General features: G+C 44.2%; 1 protein-coding gene and 1 long non-coding RNA gene across 2 annotated transcripts in view; one reads left to right on the top strand and one right to left on the bottom strand.

The window, feature by feature from the left end:
* The window catches only part of Colec12 (collectin subfamily member 12), a 172505-nt gene that overhangs the window by 84351 nt on the left and 67381 nt on the right, over positions 1-20773 (top strand). The window lies entirely within an intron of this gene.
* On the bottom strand, positions 4007-19618 carry LOC117283766. The gene is made up of 3 exons (XR_004514800.1): positions 19167-19618; positions 6590-6812; positions 4007-5142 (listed from the first exon to the last, which is right to left on the bottom strand). It is a non-coding gene; the product is annotated as an uncharacterized LOC117283766 (long non-coding RNA).

Here is a 20773-nt window from a genome sequence, read left to right as displayed (position 1 = left end):
GTTAGCTGAGATAGGCGGTTGAGATAGGCGGTTGGGGAATCCCTCCTAGTTGGTACGGTTTCTCGGTTTCTCCCTAATCGGTGGTTCAGTCACACAGGCCGAGATTAGACCCTTGGATCCATGCTGGCCTCCTGTATTTTCCTCCGCCTCCCCATCTCTCCCCGCACCCTCCCCACCCCTCCTTCTGTCCCCGCTTTCCCCTCTGCCCCCCCCCACTTGTTTACTGTGGAGTCAGCCAAGTGAAGAAATTTTCTATTGTTGTGACCCGCACCCTCCTCCCCTCCTTCTGCCCCCGCTTTCCCCTCTGCCCCCCCCCACTTGTTTACTGTGGAGTCAGCCAAGTGAAGAAATTTTCTATTGTTGTGCAGATTATCCTGACCATAGTTTAAATACTTTGAAAAGTGCATCATGACCATCAGGGACACATTCGTTAAACACACGCATGCAGACGCCCGGATGATTTAACTGGCTGTCCCTGTGCGAGCAAACTGTTGGTCTCGGGTCTCGGGTTTTGTGACTTTCCAATCTCTGGGGAGTTTTATCCCTTACTGTTTAGGGAAAAATCACTCCCTACTGCATTTTAAAGAATTAAAAAGTATTCCTTGTGTGTTAGGAGTGTGCACTTTGGCCTGTTAAAAAATTATGACTGCCAAAAAGGGTGACTTTTATAACTTTTTACATTTTTAAAGTAAAGCCTTCCATCTGGTTAAAAAATATCTTTTTGAAAAACTTCTTTCCAGGATTTGTGATTCCTAGTTAATGCTACAGTTTATTCCTTAAAATTTTGCTCTAGGGTCAGTTTATTTTGGCCTGATGTAATTTAATCTAAAGAGAGAAAAACATTTAAGTTAATGAAATCTTAATAGAAAGATGTTGTACCTGTTGTACTTACATATAGTTTGGCGTCTTAATTATTATTCTTCCAAATGACATTAACTTAAAAATCTTAATTTAAGTCTCAAATTAAAAGAGAGGTTTTAGTCACCTAAATCCAGTATCTCATCTGGCAGATATGTTATTGAAAGCAAATACCACCTTATTTAAAGTGATTATAATGAGCTCCCACAGACATGTGCCCATATTTGACAATCAGGTATAATTTCTTTTGTAGTTTTATTTTGGGGTCGAACTTGGGACCTTGCGCCAGGTATAATTTTTAATCATTTACTTTATTGGTCATAATAGCAGGTCACTGAGCGATGCATGAGATGGGTTCAGGCCCCTATGATTGAGTTACCCCTGGAATAGTTTGAGATAATCCTGTGTGTAGCACTGTTTGGAACAGACACACCTGATTTTTCTGTTCCCTGAAAATGGAGCTGCCATTTGAAACATGTGAAAACCAACCTTCTAGGCTGTCATTTCATTTGTGATGTTCTGCTAAGATATACATTTTTGTCTAGGTTGTTGATTTTATTTTTGAAATTAAAGACAAAATTTCTAATCATTATAGTTTCAGAGTAATATCTTCCATGTTTCTTTTAGTTTCCTTCCTTTATCTCCCCTGTGATATGTTAATAAACTCCTCAGAGAGGGGATTTTCTGTTTCAATCATGGCTTTATTTCCAGTGTCCAGATCAGGCCAGGGTCCATGGAAAATATACAGTTTTGGGTGGAAAAAGTCCTTTAAGTATCACCTCAAAGACTAGTGTGTATAGAATTGCATATTTTTAAAAAATATATAGTTGAGGGTTGGGTATTTAACTCAGTGATGCCTCCACCTCTCAAGTGCAAGCTCCTGAGTTTGATTCCTGGTACCAAAATTATATATAGTTGAACACCAGAAGTGAGGCTGGGGTGTTCTTCAGCCCTAGAATACTTGCCTAGCATAGGTGAAGCCCTGGATTCCATTTCTAGCATCACAAACAACAAAGCAAAGCAAACAAATAAAAAACATCAACAAAAACACCAAGGGCAACTTTAAGAGCAAAAGAGAAGGCCCCCCCAAAATGCAACAGAGAGGAAAGGAAGATCCGGGGACCACATGTCACTGAATGTTGAGTGTCACGGAGTGGGCTGGGATCTCCCCATCCAGGCTTGAATTAATCCGGTTACACTTGAGCAATGGTTACAGATTATGCAGGTCACTAGGGCAACCCACAGGCGAAGAAGGAGACCAGTAACGCCGAGTGCACCCCAAATGTCCATCAGCGTGAGGCTGGTGCACAAGAGAAGTGTGAACGACAACAGCCTTGCTATACTGCACAGGGTGTGAATCACACGAACTACAGGGCCGTCTACACCTACGCAGCGGGACCCACGCCTTCGCCTTCTCTAGGGACTTTGCCGCCTCAGGAGTCAGTCCCAGATGTTGCAGACTCCAAGGAAAAATAGTGCTGACCTCCAAAAGCAGGGATGAGAAGGGGTCTTCCTTAGTGATGTGGAACGGTGAGCAAGTTGCTTAAACTTTCTGAACCGCTGCCCTCTCTATAAAGTGTAAGTAATTATTATGTAAATATAAAATGGAAATAAATATGCAATGATTGCTTACATTTTATAGTGTTTTTTCTCATTGAGTTCATTGGTCCGTTTTAGGTACACAGTACATTTACATTCATCATTGGGATCTTGTACCTTTACAGAACAGGTCTTGGTTCTCATTTTTTTCCCCTTGTCCCTGCCCTCCCTTCACCCCCCTTCCCTTCCCTGTTTACGGAGACTTTATTTCCATTTTTTCATTTTCTATATTTTATAGTTTTAAATAGTAAATATAAATTAAGGAATCTAAATGCATATTAAACCCTTTGTAAAGCTTTTTAAAAAATAAATGCTTGAGAAATGTTTGCTGGTTTTTAAAGAACATTATTTTAAAAGATAAATCCGCCACGCTCTCACAAATACCAAGTGAATGGGTTTCAAGGATGTGTTTAATGAAGGAGAGACCTCGGATGATGTTCTGACCAGTTGGAAGGAGCTTCCGAGAGTTGGCGTGTGTATGGCCAGTAGGGTCAGTGGCCACTAAACCAGCTCTTCCACAGAGGCACAGGGAGATCAGCTACAATTCACTGGGCACGATTCCTCTGTATGTGCACAGCCAGGAACCATTGAGCTTACTCTTGGTTGTCTGTGACATACAGAGCTGTAAAATCAAATCCCACCAAGTGCGCAGAGGCCTAGAATCAGGTAACCTTGAAGGGCACGGCAGGCGACAGCTCGTTTTCTGTTGTCCACACCAGTGAATCATTCTAGTCCATGTCAGACTCATCCACAGCTATTTTGTACAGCATTTGTTGTCACTGCCAGTTCCCCAGTCCATCCCAGGAAGGACCAATACAGTAACGTACAGGTGCTCCTCAGCTCAGCCTGTCACAAACTGAAAGCACGTGCGACACACCTACCGACTGTCACGGCTCAACCCGCCCATGTGAAATGTGCTCGGAACATTCACGGTGGCCTGCAGTTGCACAAAGTCATCTAACGAAAAGCTCATTTTATAATAATTAGTTGAGTAGTTTGTGTAATTTATTACTGGAACAAAAGTGAAAAACCGAATGGTTTTAAGGGCACACTTTTGCACAATCATAAACTTGGAAAATCCTGGGTTGAGCCATTGTTCAGCTGGGGACTCGACATGAATGAAAAGTGCTGTAGCAGCTGTGGTGTATTTTGCGGTCACAGTGAAAGTTTAGGGCAGTGAGGCAGACCATTCTGGGTCCTACCTCTGCTGCTTTCTCCCCAGCTTAGGACAAGTCACTTAACCCCTTCATACCTTGGTTTTCTTGGCTGGAAATCTCTGTATTCAAGATTCATCGCACAGTTGTGAGGATTAGATGAGGTAATTTATAGCACAGTACTCTGGAAAAAAAAAATGCTATTCCAAGATGAGATGTCATTGTATTACTGCTCTCATTTTAGGGTTAGGTTCCTGCCGCTTTAAGTACAGGAGACTATAATAGAACAAGAGACAGAGTGATGAGTTTTAAGCTCACAAGGTCATTGTTACTGCAAGTTGTAAATCACAGAGTGAAGTCTTTAATCAGCATTGGTGATTTATGGTTCTACTGTTAGCCCCAAAGCACTTTTCAGTGTTCACAGAGAGGTAGTGGAGCCAGGAATGGTAATGTTGGTAACCATGGGGGCCGGGTATCCCTAATTAAACCTGAAGGAACTGTATTTTACCCTCCTCCGCCTCTTCCCCTCGGTGCTGTCATCCCAGGGTCTCTCCTGGTTGTCACGTAAAAAGATTCATTTAACCTGCTGTGGAGGCCTTAAGGGATTGTAGGAACAGGGACAGAAAGTCTTTGGCCCCACACCCCCGCTTCCCAGTCCAGCTCTGGGTTTTGTCTTTGAGGAGGGACGAGGAGGGTTTGGAGTGAGTCCAGGAGTGCCGTGGACACCTTGAGAGGAGGGGAGGAAGCCTGCCGGAGGGAGCGGGTCGGATGGCTTCACCGGGGAGGGGCGGGCGTGAGCGCATGGGGAGGGATGTGGCCACCAAGACCCGCGTCCTCCCCACCGAGGCTGGCACAGGAAGGGACCGTCATCCTCAGCTCAGAGATTTTTGGTCATGAACGTGGAGGAGACGAGGAGCTTTCTGCCTTGATATGTGGCCCTAGAGACTCTTCAAGGGAGGTTATACCAAGCAAGAACGGGTGTCCCTCTTCCTGGATTGCAGGTCACGCCTCCCTAGAGGCAGAGGCTTACTTCAGGCTCAAAGGTAGGAGCGCCTAGCACAGGGAACCACTCCTGGATGTCCTGCTGGCTTTCTTATGAGGACTGGAGCTGGGCTGCTGCTTGCCTCTGCTCTTTCCCATGCCCTCTGAGGTCCCCACCCCAGCTCGCCCTGGTAATCTGCGGTGCCACACTTCCCACGTGGCCTTTGGGTATTGGGCAACCTCTCCTCAAACTGAGCCCCTGAAGGCCAAGTCTTGTTTGTCCCCGTGTCGCCAGCCCCGGCACACACCCCACACATAGTAGGACTCACAAATACTTGTTGAGTGAGTACCTCGAGCAGTGACTCCTTGAATAGCTCCGATCAGTTCAACAGAAACCTCAACACCGACAGTTCCTGGCAGAGGCTGGTTGAGCCCGGCGATGCTTGGGCCCGAGCCCTGTTGGGCTGTTCACCATAAAATGCAAGGGAAGCCTGAGTCCAAATTTCAGTGTTCGTAGTGAGACTATTTTCAGCTTTCTCAGAGACAGCATCTGTAAATAATCAGGCAGAAGCCTTTTATAAAACAACATAGGAAAAACCTCAAAGACTATTCTAAGGCTGCACATTTAAACAAGAGTTTTAACCAAGAGGGATGCCAAGATCAACATGAAGCTTCCTGCACATAAAAGCCTGGACTTTCGTAGCAGTGTGGGTGCAAGGGCTATGATCACATTTCCCCCTTCCTAAATTACATATTGCTTAGGGTTAACGTGCGCAGAGGGCTGGGTGGGGATGGGCTTGGCTTACGTGAGTCCCACTGCAACCTTCATTCTTCCGTGATGCAGCGTCCGCCGTGATGGGGGACCCATCAGGCTGGCTGCACCGCATGTGAGGCGAAACGGTCGCTTGTGGGTCATGCTGTGATTTAGGACCTCAGTATAATTTATAACTGGACTTTCGTTCCACATAGAGGAACGATCAGGCACGTTGTATAATATTTTCTCCGGAGAAGAGGCTGTTCTGAACACTGGGTTTCATGGCAGCCATAAATGCCCATCTGTAACACATCCAAAGTCATTTTCTTTTCCTTTGCAATTGGAAGGAGCAAGAGTCTTCCTTCTACTGAGAGGAGGGAGTGGCACTGAGCTTGACATTTACTGAATTATTCAGCCGTCTCAGCCACACCCTTCCCTCCTGGAGCGGAGAGTCTGTCTCTGAAGGATTCGTGCCGACAGCGGGCCAAGGACCTCATGGCACATTCTGGACAGGCCAGCTTCGGGTACAAATGACTGACCACAAAGAGCTCCAAGCCGTCCTTACTATGGGCCCAGTATAATATGACAGCTACCGAAAGGCCCTCTGTTTCCCTTAAAGCCTCACCTGCTGGCTTCTCAAGTGATGGGGAATTTGTCAGGGAAAATCACTTCTTAAGGCTTTTCCGGGAAGACATGCACTGATACTGGGAAGGCTAATGTTTAAATAGTCAGTAATGATTTCTATAATAGCAAGAAGGAAAAAAAGTGGTTTATAACCAAAAATGGTTTTTAAGGCTATTTTTTTAAAGATTAAAAAAATATAGTGTGCAGGTGTGTGTGTGTGTGTGTGTGTATATATATATATATATATACATATATATATACATATGTATTTTTTTTTATAAATAGTTTTTTGAGACAGGGTCTCAGTATGTAGTTGAGACTGACCTGGAACTCACTATGTAGCCCAGGCTGGTCTCAACTCACAGCGATCCTCCTGCCTCAGCCTCTTGAGTGCTGGGATTACTGCCGTGGGCCACCATGCCCAGCAAACATACATTAAATTTAACCCTGTATTTTCTGGACTTGAGGGAAAGGCCATATCTTTATTTTTATATTTCTAGTCATTGCAGTATCTACAGGGCACATGGTCTGGGCCCAATAAGTATTATTTTGAACAAATGAATGAGAAACATCCTTGGCAGCACTATTAGTCATCCTTGCTGTTGCTAAGAGACGGTACCTGATACCCACGACTTCAGGGATTTAGTTTGGGTCATGGTTTCAGGAGATTCGGTCCATGGTCAGCTGGCTCCGGGGAGAAACATCTGCTGGCAGGTGAGGCAAAGCTTGGCGTCAGAAAGCAGGGCAGGGGAACGGCAGGAGTGAGGAAGGAGGCGGGGATTCAGCTCAGTGGTTCTGTTGCCTGCGTTGCGAGTGCAAGGTCCCAAGTTTGACCCCCAGGACTGAAGGAAAAAGAAAAACAACGCAATAAACAAAAAACATATATAGTTCCCAAGGTCTCACCTCCATGACCCACCGAAGGGTGCTTTGCTAATCTGTGAGGCATTTCTTAAGTCAGTCAAGCCCTACACATCAGGTTTAATGGTCACCGTGGGCAGTCTCGGGGCTGGCTGGCTAAGAATCCAGTGATGTCTTCTTTCTGTAAACCCCAAGACATTTATATATACACAGAAGCATCACAATGGGCATGTAAAAGGGTTCAATCTCAGGACCTGATCAGAGCCAGGTGCAGGCACCACCTGAGGGCTCACAAGGCTGTCCCAGGAAAGGAACGACGGTGTAGGAGCTCAGCCACCAGTGATATGCCTGGGTCTGCACATAGGTCTGCTTTGTAGAGGGTCCAAGAGCTCGTAGGATGTGTGTGCGCTCCTGGCCTCTGTCTAGCTGGCCTGATCGAATCCTGAAAACTTTTTGTGGGTCATCATCTAGGGAAGAAGCTGGCGTTAAAAATGGTCGAATGGCAGTTTGGAGTCTGTTTGAAGAGGCTGGTGGGCAAATCCCAGCAGCAGAAATGTCTTGATAGGATGACTGGCAGGATGGGTCTTGGAAACGCTTTTGGCTGAATGAAGATGGTGCCACTCAGCCTCCACCTGGGTGGCTGTGGCCCAGACTTTTTGTGCGTTACTCATGCTGGGAAGTAGGTGATTTAAGGCACTGATTTCCTAAATTAAAGGCACAAAAACGTAGACATGTAATTTTTTAAATTACACATTCATCTCTCTGACATTCCTTCAAGCCTTCATGTTCTCCTCTTCGTCAACCTCCAGGCAGAAGACGAGCCATGCACATAGGGACAGTCAGTAACGGAGCGAATGGGCTCAGCTCATCTGTGTTTTATGATACTTTTTCTGAGAGAAAAATAAAAGCTCCATGTTTGGAAATTTAGAAGATATGAAATGTGATTTCTGCCAAGAATGGAGAACAGTAAAACATTTCAGGATAGAAATGAGTCGTACCTTTGTGTATTTTTTGCCATCTGTTCTCTGCTAAGATGGGCTGTTAATAAAACATCTTTGGTTTTTATCACCAGGCAGAAAGATTCCATTCCGTCTTGTTTTTTATTAAACTGTATGCTTGTAATGTTAATACAGAGCTTTCAGAGCTCAGCAATGGAGACGGGCTTCATTTTCGGAAGACACACAGTCCTGCACAGTTTAAAGTTGCGCAGCACAGGCCAAGCCTTTATTGGGTTTTCGTGGGAAAGGCAAGGCAGGTAGGATAAGTGGTTGAGGATGAGCTGGTTTGGATAATTTCAATTCCTCTTTGCACAGTGCCTGCCCTGGTGTGATGGAGACAGTGCCTGTCTTTTGGGTTGTGAGGCCTGGTGGAGGAGCTCTAGTGGGAGACTGGCTAGTTTGCATATCAAAGGCCTGCCCCAGGTAGGCCCTCTGCTATCTGTGGGAATTGGCTAGGCCCTAGGAGGGAATGCGAAAATGTAAAAACATAACAACACACAGACAATACGAAGTATATATAGTACAAATGAGTGTAGCACATCTGTTTACTGTCTCAGTTATCTCTCATGGGGTTGTACAGTCATTTACCAAATATGTTCTAATTTGTATAATCATTACATAAGCTTCCAGTAAGTAATTAACTTCTACCTTCAGGAATAATTCAGAACTCTCTTCTTTTTTTTTTTTTTTCCTCCAGCATGGGGGATTGAACCCAGGACCTTACACATGAGTCCCTGCTCCTCTTTTTAGTTTTGAGACAGGTTTAATTAAAACCTGTTAAGTTCTGGGTTGGCCTAGAACTCTTGATCCTTCTGCTTCAGTCTCCTATGTGGTGGGATTGCAGATGTGTGCCCCCATGCCTGGCTTCAAGAACTCCCTTCTTCACCACATACTTTCTAAGGGCTTTTTAGAATTTTATATTTTTTTCCTTTCTATTGGATTTCTGCTGAAGATAATTAGCCTACATATATTTTGTTGATTTTTTCCCCCCTTTTCATTGTACCTAGCAATACTGAGGAGGAACACTGCAGTTTTCCACAATTTCTCAGACATCGACAGATACCTACTGGCAGGTAGCCAGAGGACGATTTTGCCTTTTTTTGTGACAACTCTGAGGCTGAAATTTCATGTTAGTGACACATAGGTTCATACATTACCATTAGACATTTTCTTTTATATTTGGATGATTTTCCAGTTATCTTTTGCTGTGGAACAAACTATTCTATAATTCGGCATCCTAAAGCCATTGTTTATTATTATCTCTCTAGTCCTGTGGGTCTGGAATTGAGGCAATACAGCTGGTCTAGTCCACCCTCTCTGCCACTATCCTGGGTCTCAGCTGGAGTAACAGGAATGGCTGGTGAGATTTGATGAGGTTGATCCCACAACTGTTTTCTCCCCTGTCCTGTCTGGGTGGCCAGCTTGGGCTTCCTCACAAAATGGCAGCCTCAGGAAGGCCAGACATTTTAGAAGGGCTCCCAGAACAAGTCTGCCAATGGTCAGGAAGTGGTCACTGCTCCTCTCTGAAGGCTTAGCCTAGAAACTGGCTGAGGATCTTTTCTGCTATATTCCTTTGGTTAAGTTTTCCCAGAGACCCTCACCACTACCTGTCCTGCTAATTTAGGGTAAGGGGACATAGACTTCCTGTTTTTGTTTTGTTTTGTTTTGTTTGCAGTACCAGGCATGGAACTCAGGACCTTAGGACCTTTGCATTTGTGAGGCAGGTGTGGTGCTACTGAGCTAAATCCCCATCCCTAGACTTCATTTCTTAATGAGGGGCATAGCAAATAATTTGTGGTCATCTTTAATCTACACAGTTGATGAATAAACTCCTGGCATTTGGCACATCTCCAAAAAGGTTTTCTTGATCTCACTTTACACCTATCTTAAGAAGGTGGATGTATTCATTGGTAGTCTGTTTCACAGTTCCTCCTGTATGAAGATTATTGACAGCAAATGGTTTGATGGAAACTATTGACCTCAACCTGAAATTATGGTGGGGGTGTGTGTGTGTGTGTGTGTGTGTGTGTGTGAGTGTGTGAGTGTGATGCCTTACATTTCTTGGATATTTTCTGGTGAGTTTTAAGATTTGTCATTTCTATATCAGCTCTGGGCATAATCTTTATTATTTATTTTATTTTTAAGTTTTTTGAGACAGGATCTCACTCTGTAATTTAAGCTGGCCTTGAACGCATCATATAGCCTAGGTTGGCCTCAAAATTGGTTGGGATTATAAGTTCACCACCATGCCTAGCAAAAACATTTTTTTGTTTTGTTTTTTTGTTTGGTACTGGGGATTGAACTCAGGACCTTGTGCTTGTGAGGCAGGTGGCAGAACCACTGAGCTAAATCCCCAGCCCCAAAGCACTGTTTTTCACATGGGGAAACAGAGGTATGGAGAGGTTAAGCAAGCTGTCTATGGGTCACATGGTCCATACCCCTGAACCCTGTCATTTCTTACTGTAATCTGTAGTCCTAAGGTCATGGTGTTCTAAGGCTTCGAGTAGCATACAGCAGGGACAGAGCCCCGACAACAGAATCGGAGATGGACAAAAGCATGAGGGCAGCCCCAGCGTCCTTAGAGGAAGTGGCCAACACTCCTCACAGGCAGTTTTAATTGTGTCTGTTTCCAGGGAGATGTAATAATACTATTATGATTTCTCCTGATGCATGTGAAATTAGTTGCTACAGCAGTGACCACTGTTTCTTGGAACTTGCTGAGAGCAGCAGGCTTGGCAATGAAATCCCACTTCTATGAATAATGTTTTTGATGCTGGCTCTGCCCATTCAGCACCTCTGCCATATCGGCTTCTCACCACGGACTCTTCCTGTGCAGAAGACAGGGCAACACAGGGCTCTGCAGAAATCCGATGAGCAGACAGATGCGTTGACAAAGCGCTGGGCATGTGGCTCAGCTGCGGCCTGTGGGGGCAGGGACTGTCTGTGGTAGTGACCTCTACCACCCTTAGAGCTAGGCCTGGCTCGAGGGCTGACACCTGGGTCTACATAGCCACATCTACACCTCCGTCAGCACTGGCGTCTCCTGTGCCATCTGTCTCAGGCTTCTTGACAGCCAGCATGGGATGAGTATTTCTGTAGATGTTTCTGACTGCTCTTTACTATTTTCAGTTTGTTTCTCTTTTTGATAAAGTAACGCCTAAGATGAATTATTTGGAAGCGTCAACACATGTAAAATGTCAGCTTTGCATTTTTATCTGTTGGACCTTTAAGAAAATAGGAACTGGATATCCAGATGAAGAAGTTACCAGTGTGTGTGTGTGTGTGTGTGTGTGTGTGTGTGTGTAAAATGAGTGAACTATCGGGCTGGGGATGTAGCTCAGTGGCACTGCACCTGCCACAAAAAGTTCTGAGTTCGATCCCCAGTACCAAAGAAAAGAAAAGAAAAGAAAAGAAAAACGAGTGAACTATTTCCTGTGACTAAGGCCTGCAAACCAGCAAATGCTGCCAGGCTTCTCCCCTCGCTTCTGCCTTTTCTACCTCCTCTTCATCAGCTTGCCAGACTTTATCTCATGCTGTCCATGGTAGAGGGCAGGAAGACTTCTTAATGTGATTATTACATTGCTTTCTGGAACTTAAATCCAGGGGCCATCAGGCGAGCATCTTTCCCGGGCCAGGAGCTTACACTCAGGCTGCATCAGGGAACCCAGAATTCTCGGTGAGCTGTGGAATTCTTCTCAGATGCGAGAACGAGACACTTAATAAAGATGTTGACGGCAGGCAGAAACACTAGGCCACAGCGTTGTGGTGACTTTGCCATCAGGTCTCTTGTCAGCCCCTGAGCGGATCCATCTTCCCTTTCATCTTGTCCTTTATATCAGATAATCTCAAAAAATCTGGTTCTGTTTAATGTTCAGATCACGTAACAAACCCTTGCGTGATAAGTGTTTCACTGCTGTCCTGGTGCTCTTGACTATTCTAGTTTGCTTTTGCTTTTTGATGAAACAGTCCCCAGAATGAGACTCTTTTTTGGAGGGGAACACATGTAACATGTCAGCTTTGAATTTTTATCTTTTGCACCTTTGTGTTTCTTTAATAAAAGAAGAAAAATGGCCCTGGAGGATACGAAGACGTTTCACTCCACAAATACCTTACATGCATCTTCTACCAGGATGAGAATTCAGTGACAGCAGTAGTAAAAATCAGTAGCCTGGCCAGCAATCAGTGCTATTGATGATCATTTTTTGTTATTTTTTCTCCAGCTTATTTAAAGCCTAACATATTCAACACCAGGGTATCAAGTAGTTGAAGAAAGACAGATGTGAATTACAGAGTAATTAGGTTCATATGTCACTTTGACAGGCAACTGAATAAACCTCTGTATTCTGCACATTTAGCCAGAAAACCTGGAAAGCTGTTTGTTTCATTTCTCTTAGTTCTTGAAGAGCCACTTTTCCCTGATGAAACAAACCTGCTTGCCAGGACCTTGCAGGAACTTCTAGAAGTCTAACTGTAAGTCCTTTCATATGTCAAGAGAAGTCCTCAGGTAAGACAGCCCCATCTATTTCAAAGACAAGCAAGGATATTTCTACAAATAAGCCCATTCGGTGGGTATCTATTATAAAGGATACAACTATCAGTGTATCTTTAAACATGTCATTATACAAGTAATTAAATAATTATAATTCAGTTAACCACACGTAAGAAATCAGGAGCATCTCATCGTGCAAGGTTCTCTGTGGTGCAGAGCAGCATGGTAGAGAGGTAGGCATAATTTTGGGACTGGGCCCTTGAGCCGGAGTTCGTGGGGATGGAATTAGCTTTGTTAGGATTTAGTAAGGGCCTTACCTTTCGGGCTAGAGTGGCTGTATCATTTGACATTGCCACCACGGTGAAGGAGTGATTTAGCTGTTCCTCAGTCTAACCTTGGGTGGTGCCTCCGTTTTTTATGTTACCATTCTGGTAGATATGCAGTAGGGTGTCACTGTGGCTTCCATTGTGTCATCTTAAAGGCTACTGATGGAAGTCTTTCCGTGTGTGTGCGTGTGTGTGCGTGTGTGTGTGTGTTAGTTGCCGTTTATCGTCTCTGTGAAGTGTCTCATCTTTTGCCCATGTTTTAGTGGGATCATCTGATGTTTGCTGTCGAGTTTCAAGAGTCGTTTTAATACATTCCCTACAATCATTGTTGGATATCATGGCATGCAAGTATTTTCTCCTACTCCTGTCTTTGTACCTTTTTAACAGGGATTTCTCCAGAGGGCAAATTTTTTATTTTGATGACAGTTTGCCAGTTTTTCCTTTCCTGCTTTTGATACCATGTCTACGAAGCTCAGGATCCTGAAGATTTTCTTTATATTTAAGTCCTATCCAATTGGAGTAGTTTTAGATAAGGTACAAAAGTTATTTATGGATATCTAATAGCTCTAACACCATTTGTTGAAAATGGTATCTTTCCTCCACCAATTGTTTTTTATGCCTTTGTCGGAAATCAGTGGGGCATATTTGTGGGTGGACGTTTTCTAATCTCCATGCCCTTTATTTCCTTTTCTTGCCTTATTGCCCTTTAGGCAACATAGTGCATAAACCTTCACCTCCATAGTGAAGGTGAATATTCTTGACTTGTTCCTGATTTATAGGGGAAAAGTGCTTAATTTTTTTTTTTACCATAAATGTTGGCCAATGTTTTTAAAATAGGAGAAGTTCCTACTATTTCTCTTTTCCTGAAGGTATTTATTGTGAGTGCTCAGTTCTATCATGCTTTTTCTGCATTGATTGACAGGATCTCTCTCCCCCCCCCGTCCCTCACCTTCCCTCCCTCCTTTTCTCCCTCTCCTTTCTTCCCTCCTCTTTATCCCCCCACCCTCCTCTTACTGTAGTGATTACATTGACTGATTTTCACATATTGAGCCAAGCTTGCAGCCCTGATTAGCTTTGGCTATTCATAGTGTATGATCCTTTTAATACTACATACTGTAATACTTTGTTGAGGATTTATCTATGCTCAGTTGTATTTCTTTTTATTACTGTTTTTTGTTTTTTACCAGGGATGACATCACGACCATGTGCTTGTGAGGCACGCATGGTGCCACGGAGCTACATCCCCGGCCCTGTACTGTTACACAGATCTGTAGGTTTGGTGTTTTTGTTTTGTTGTTTTGATACTGTCTTTGACTTTGGTCACACAGTAATGCTAGCTTCATAAACTCAGGAATTGTTCCTTCTCTTTACTGAAAGAGATTGCATAGAAGTAGTGCTAATTCTACTTTAAACATTTGATAGAATTCTCTGGGAAAACTAACTTGAATCCAGCACGGCTGCAGAACACATTCTGTATGATTCCAATGATTTCAGTTTGGTAAGATTTGTCTGAATAAGGTCTGTACTGTTGTGTGTCCTCTGGGCACTTGTAAAGCGTGTATGTTCTGCAGTTGTTAGGTGTGGAGTGTTCTATAAATGACAGATCCTGTTGGTTGACAGTTTGAGTTCCTCTCTGTCCTTGCTGGTTTTGTATGAAGTTTCCACTAGCTGTTAGAAGAGAATCCCCTAACTTTAATTTTTACTTTTTTTATTTTTCCTTATACCAGATTTTATTTCATGCATTTCACAGCTTTGATGTTTGGTGCATGCATATTTTGCTGTCTCGAGTTGCTGTGTCTTCTTAGTGGACTGACTGTATTATCATTGTGTTGTGTCCCCCTAATCTGTTATTTGCTCTGAAGTCTATGTTAGTCTGATATTAATACAGACACTTCTGTTTTCCTTTAATTCTCGCATGATACATTTTCTTCCATCCTCTTACTTTCCACTTCCTTATGCTGGTAAATTTCAAATGAATTCCTGGCAGATAGGATATAATCGAGTTGAATCTCTTCTGCCATTCACTATCTTTAAATTGGTTTATTTAGACTATTTGCATTTAATGTACTTTTTGGTGTATTAGGGTTAGAATCATGTTAGTTTTTGTCATTGTTCTCTTTTTTGTATCTTTGTTTTTCATTTTCTTACCTCTCAGCCCATCTCTTTTCAGGATTTCCTTTTGATTTTTCTGTAATATTTTTCTATAATAGTTTTTAGTGTATCCCTTTGTGTAATGTACCTGCTTTAAGCACTACATTATAGATCCATGAGCTTACTATCGCTTATTGCTCTTGGTATTTTACCAGTGCACACGAAGCACAGCTTCCTTACTTTCTGTTTATCTTCTTTTGTTTATATTTGTCTTAAGTATTTTATCCACTTAACATTTAGAACCAGATCAAAGAGTGGAAGTTTTTATTCACTATTGAGCCTAAGTCTGTTGTGTTTACCTATATTTTTGCTTACTTGTGTTCTTCCTTCTGTTTTCCTGAGATTTCTATTTTTTTTTTCATGTTTGCCAGTCTTCCTTTAGCTAATCCTTCCGAGTGTGTCTGTTGGCCGTAATAGTCTCTTAGTCCTGTGACCTCTAAGAGTGTCTTTACTTTCCCATTCGTCCCTAATGGGTATGTTTGCAGGAAGAGGGTTCTGGGTTAACAGTTCTCTTCTTTCAGCACTTTAAAAAATTGTTCCAGTTCCTTCAGGGTTCTGTATTTTCCGATGAGAAAGCCACTGTGTTTTGAATTGCTTTCCTCCTGTAGGTAATATGTTGTTGTTTCTCTTTTACTGCTTTCCGCATGTTTTCTTTGCCTTTTATTTTTAGAAATTTCATTATTTTGTATCTTGTTTGGATTCACTCACTTTCTAGATCTGCAGGTTTATGTCTCTTGTCAAATTTAAGATATTTTCAGTTCAAGTACTTTTCTAGGTCCTTCTTTCTCTTCTTTTCCTAGGACACCACTGATACTAGTATTCCATTTTTTTGTTATAATCTCAGTCCCTCGGGGTCTGTTCATTTTCTTTTTAATCTGTTTCCTCTGTTCGGATTGGTAATTTCCACGATTCTGTTTTCCAGTTCACTGGCTCTTTCCTCATTTCCTGCATTCTGTTATGGAGCCCTTCCAGGGAACTTGCTACTTTGATTATGTTATTTTGTAGTTCTGAATTTCCATGTGGTTCTTTTTGAGGTCATCTGTTGCCTCTCTGAGACTTTCTTTTGTGAAGCTTTTTGCTTTGTACGTCTGAAACATTTTTGTACTTGCTCATTGCTGTGATTTACCCTGGCTGCTTTATAGTCCTTGCAGGTAATCTTAAAATCTCCATCTTCTTGGTATTGGCATTTATTGATAGTCGTTTTTCATTAGGTTTGAGATCTTCCTGTTTCTTGGAATGATTAGTTATTTTAATTGGAACCAGAATATTTTCATATTATGTTATGAAGTTCTGTCTTGTATCAAAACCCTCTGTTTGAGCTTTCTATGATACGAATTCATTAGGGGAAGGTTGAGCCTCACCTCATTGTTGATTAGTTGGAGGTAGAATTCCGGGTTCCCTCCAACCTCCCATCGATAAGGGTGTCAATTAGTGTCTCTTATTCAGCATTCTTGGTGGCCAGGGGTGGGAGGCACAGCTCTGCTCTCCACGAGGTTACATTTGACAGCACAGTGGGAGTAGCCGTGTGAAGAACTTGGCTTTCCCTCCTGGGCGTCCTGCGACACCACTCTGGGTGGCCCCACCTCAGTCCAGTGTGGCCAGGGTGGAAATCCAGGGTCCCTGCCTGTGCTCTGCTGGCGTGGGTGGAAGGGAGGGCATAGCGTATTCTGTGGTGTTTGGCTGTAGCAGAATGTTCATCATGTAGTTTTCTGTCTTGCTGGGCTGTGTTTCCTAGATCCCTACCTGGTCTTCCTTCTGTCCACTGCCCACAGGCTTCCTTTGTTTGTTGTCTGTCTGTACTTAGCCAGAGAAATGGGAAAGCTATGTCCATGTCCACTTCATCTCCCACAAGTACAAGTCTTGGAGCTCTTCTGTGTAGTCCCCTGGGTTTTTTAAGCTCAATATTTTATGAACACACAGCATCACTTAATAAACCAGAAGGATACCAAACCACCTGCAGGAGGCATTTGTTTCCAGGATTATATACGACACCAAGGGCCTACTGTGTGCTTGGCCCTTTATGCATAAATAACTTGATCCTCGGAAGAACGCCACAGGGAAGGTATTAGCAACCCTGAGTCACAGAGGGGGAACCGAGGTTCAGAGAGGCTCAGTGCCTTGTTCCAGATCACACAGCCAGGACTGGAACTCAGCTCTGTCCACAGTCTTCTCCTTGTCTTGGTTAGCTCAGTGGAGCAGAGGTGACCTATCCTGCTGCTTACGCCTGGGCGTGGGGCATCCCTGCAGCTCCGAGGCAGAGTTCAGGTGGGTGCCACACGTCCCCGAGAGTGTTTACGTGTGTGCGTGTCAGCACCACCGTGTCGCTCCTGAGGCCGCCTGTACTTGGCAGGCAGTTAACAAATCCCGAGCTCAGATCAGCAAGCGCTTCATAGTGTTAACACGTTAGTCCCAGCAGATATCTACAGAACCATGAGTAAAATATCTGCCTGGTGCACTGGATGGGGATTTGCTTTTAGGGGTAAGGGAAATTTTATTTTAGAACCTAAAATAATTCATGCAGAATATTCAGGTGATTTTCATTTTTGTTGTAAAAAATCATTGATTCTGTTTAAAATAAATAAGCATATAAGTGGGATGCACCACCATTTCTGAGTGTGAACTATGTTGTGGCAAGATTATTTCCTAAGAAGCTCTATACAAATAAATGTGTAGATATTTCCTGAAATTTTTATTTTTTTTAAGACAAGGTCTCACTGTATAATCTAGGCTGGCCTTGACCTCACTATGTAGCTCAAGCTAGCCTTGAAATCGAGGCAGTCCTCCTGCCTCAGCCTCCAGAGTGCTGGGACCACAGATGCGTGCCACTGGCCCTAAAGAAAACCTCTTAAATCCCTTTTCCCCTTCCCTTGTACTTTCCCTGTTTGTTTTTTTTTTTTTTTTTTTTTTTTTAATATTTGGCAATCCTTGAACTCCCTGGAAGGTTTCAACTTTGAGACAACTATGAATAATTCAGCCTTGATCTTATGTTCATTCCTTTCCAAATTCAAAATAAGACCTCTTTTCTCTCCCCTGTTTATAAACCATGGGCGTTTTTGTTGCAAGATAGTGATTGAAGAGAATGCTGAAGGACATGCAGTCGTGATGTGTTACTGTTTGGAAAACACAGGTGGAATCAAATGGATGATGGGTTTCACGAGACCTGTTTCCTGTGGGTTAGGAGACAGCAGTGACCTTGCAGGTGCCCCGTGTTGGGCCAGGCCCTGTGCAGACCTTGTCCTGACGTTGTCGTAGGTATCTTCACACCTGCTTCCCTAGTTTGGGCCCCGGAGGCCGCAGAGGTCACAGTGTGTTAAAGCTGGGATGGAACCTAGACCCTGGGTCCTGCCCAGGACACTGTCACTACATCGTGTCACACACCAGAGACCGCCACCTAACTTCTTGCGTTCTAAACCCGAGTTATTGAAAATCCACTTCCTCGGTTGATGCCAGCTGGATCCCTTCTCTTAGTGAGAGCCATCATTCACCGGAGTTTGTGCAGGTCTGACTGCAAGTCCAAATCCCCAGGGGAGCTTTTAAAAAATGTCTGTCAGGCATCATGCCCCAGAGATTCGATAATTGGCCTGGGGTGGAGCCCAGAAGCTATTTTTAATGTCCCGGAGTAGCCTCCATGTACAGCCAGAACCGGCACACTGAGCCTCGCTGTATCCCTGTTCTCTGACACCCTCCCTGGAGCAGCCCCCTTTCTGTGCCCCCAACCGGGTGATGGGTGCTTCGACCTCTGGGCCAGCGCTCTTCTGGGTGTGCCTTGGTCGGGGGCTTGGGCACAGCACTCTGCCCTCCCTACAGTGGATGGCATTGGATTTTTTCTTGCCTTCAGACTCAAAACACTTGCTCTTCTTAGGTCTTGGACCTTTTGGCTTTTGGCCTAGGACTGAAACCATCAACTGTCCTTGCTCTGTGCTCTCCGGCAGCAGATCTTAGGACTTGCCAGTCACCAGAATCACATGAGCCAATCCCTTATAAGAAATCTCTCTCTCTAGATGCCCACATCCTGTTCGCTCTGTGTCTCTGGAGAATCCCAAGTGACCGACACACTTCCTTTTAACCAAGATGCCCAGACACCCTGGCCACCTCTAAGGGTTTTCATGGTTCACATTCCTAGAGACGTTATCGAGAGGAGCTCTTCGTGACAGGAGTCAGATGCACATATCAACCCTGATGGGGTTGCTGCAGCCAAGCCTCACGAAGCTCAGAATCTTGCCCCTATGTTTCCCTCCGCCCGCTCAAGTCTGACTCAAGTCACCTGCCTACCTATGAAACCAAGCTGCACATGACCCTGCTTCCAAGCCGCAGCCTTGCTGCAGTGGTGCAGTCCCAGGAAGAGCCGACTGGGGAGGGCAAGAGCGCACTCACCTTGTCCAGTCGTCCTTCGCGGTGTCAGGCAGGGTGTCAGGCACGGTCTCCTCAGGGTGCCGGCCGGGTGGCCGGGGTAGAAGCGGGAATCTGGAGCCCAGCACTGAGAAAGGAGGTGGTTACTCAAAGAGTCAGGAGAAATGAGCCAAAGTGGGGTGCCATTCAGTCCTAGAGAACACTGGGGGCTAGGTGCACGCTGATGCCAGTCCAAGGAGTAAGAGGCGGCATAAAAAGGGGCCTGGTCAAGGGCTCAGGAGCTGGGAAGGCATTAATTAGGGTCTCCATAGTGCGTGCCCGTGGCTTTTTGGTACCGAGAGCCAGCTGTGGCCCTGACTGGATCTTCCTGGTGGAAAGCCTGCACTGAGGTGGCTCATTTTTTATTTAGTTTATATAGTCCCGGCTTTAGACCCACCTAATAGCCACATGTGGCTCCATTTTGTCTTCTGAATAAATATTTTGTTCAATAACACAGATTCATGACTTTGGGCAAAAAATCTTCAGTTTACAACCCCCTAAGCTAGTTCCCCATAAATTGTTACCACATAGATATTATTGCTTTAACATTTCGTATTGTTAAAGTTATTTTTTTGCTCATTCTGGTGTCTTCTAAAGAGGCAGAGGAATGATATTCATGTTTTACCACTTTTTGTCTACATTTTTCCAAACTTTGAAAAACAATCGCTCATCAACAAACAAAGCCACAGGAATTATTTCAGTTCAAGAAAATAAACATTTCAGCGGATCACCGAAGTTCATCCAGCAGTGCTTTCCTCGCTATATTAGACTAGCATGTTGGTGGTGTCATATGTGAAGATAAAAGCATCGGGGTTTCTGTCTCAGCTTCATTTTTGGATGGTTTTAGCCATTTTCATTTTGCTACAAAGTAAAACAAATAAACGAGGAATATATTGGAGGAAAAAAGGAAACCGCCCCACGTTGGCTGTTGAAGTTCTTTCAGTTCAAGAGCAGCCAAAGAAAACCCCTTCCTGCTCCTCCTCCAGCATTGTGGGTGTGAGGTCAGGCAGCAAGCCGCGCCTGGCCTGTGCTCACTTGGCTTTGTGAGACTCAGAAGCTGCCGAACGGCCTGATGAGATGGGCTGTGGAGATAGTGTGGACGTTTTGGGTTGTAAGGGATGCTTTTCTCCTGCTTTGCTCGACTTGGACCACTTCCTCAAGTGTCCGCTTTGCTCAGCTCGCGAAGATGCAACTTTAATGCTGACCAACTCCATTTATCTCTTGGATAAAAATTCCCCAGAGCAATTAATTGTGTGTATTTTTCAAAGCTGTCTTGAGAAAGCTGGACTTTACTGGAAGTAAAGCCGATGTCCCCCAGTGGAACACACCTTGCCTAACTCTCTCTTGAGAGTGAGTGGTGTTAATGAGACTGTCACTGCTGGGCTGTCTGTTTTCACTTCATTTAGGCTGGGCAGATGGGTGCTGCTGACCTCAATTTCACACGCTGGGTATCAGAATCTTGATTGTTTTAGTTAACCCGGTGTCACCAGTCCCTGTATCTATTCATAACAACACCCAAGCGGGTTTTCTTTTTTTAAAGCTCAGGGACTTCATGAAATAGCAAGGAATTTCTTGGGAGCACCGAGGAGACC

Source organism: Fukomys damarensis, unplaced genomic scaffold (genome assembly GCF_012274545.1).
Source record: "Fukomys damarensis isolate Sample0158 unplaced genomic scaffold, DMR_v1.0_HiC HiC_scaffold_30, whole genome shotgun sequence".
Lineage (NCBI taxonomy): Eukaryota > Metazoa > Chordata > Mammalia > Rodentia > Bathyergidae > Fukomys > Fukomys damarensis.
This window is presented reverse-complemented; position numbering and strand designations above follow the sequence as displayed.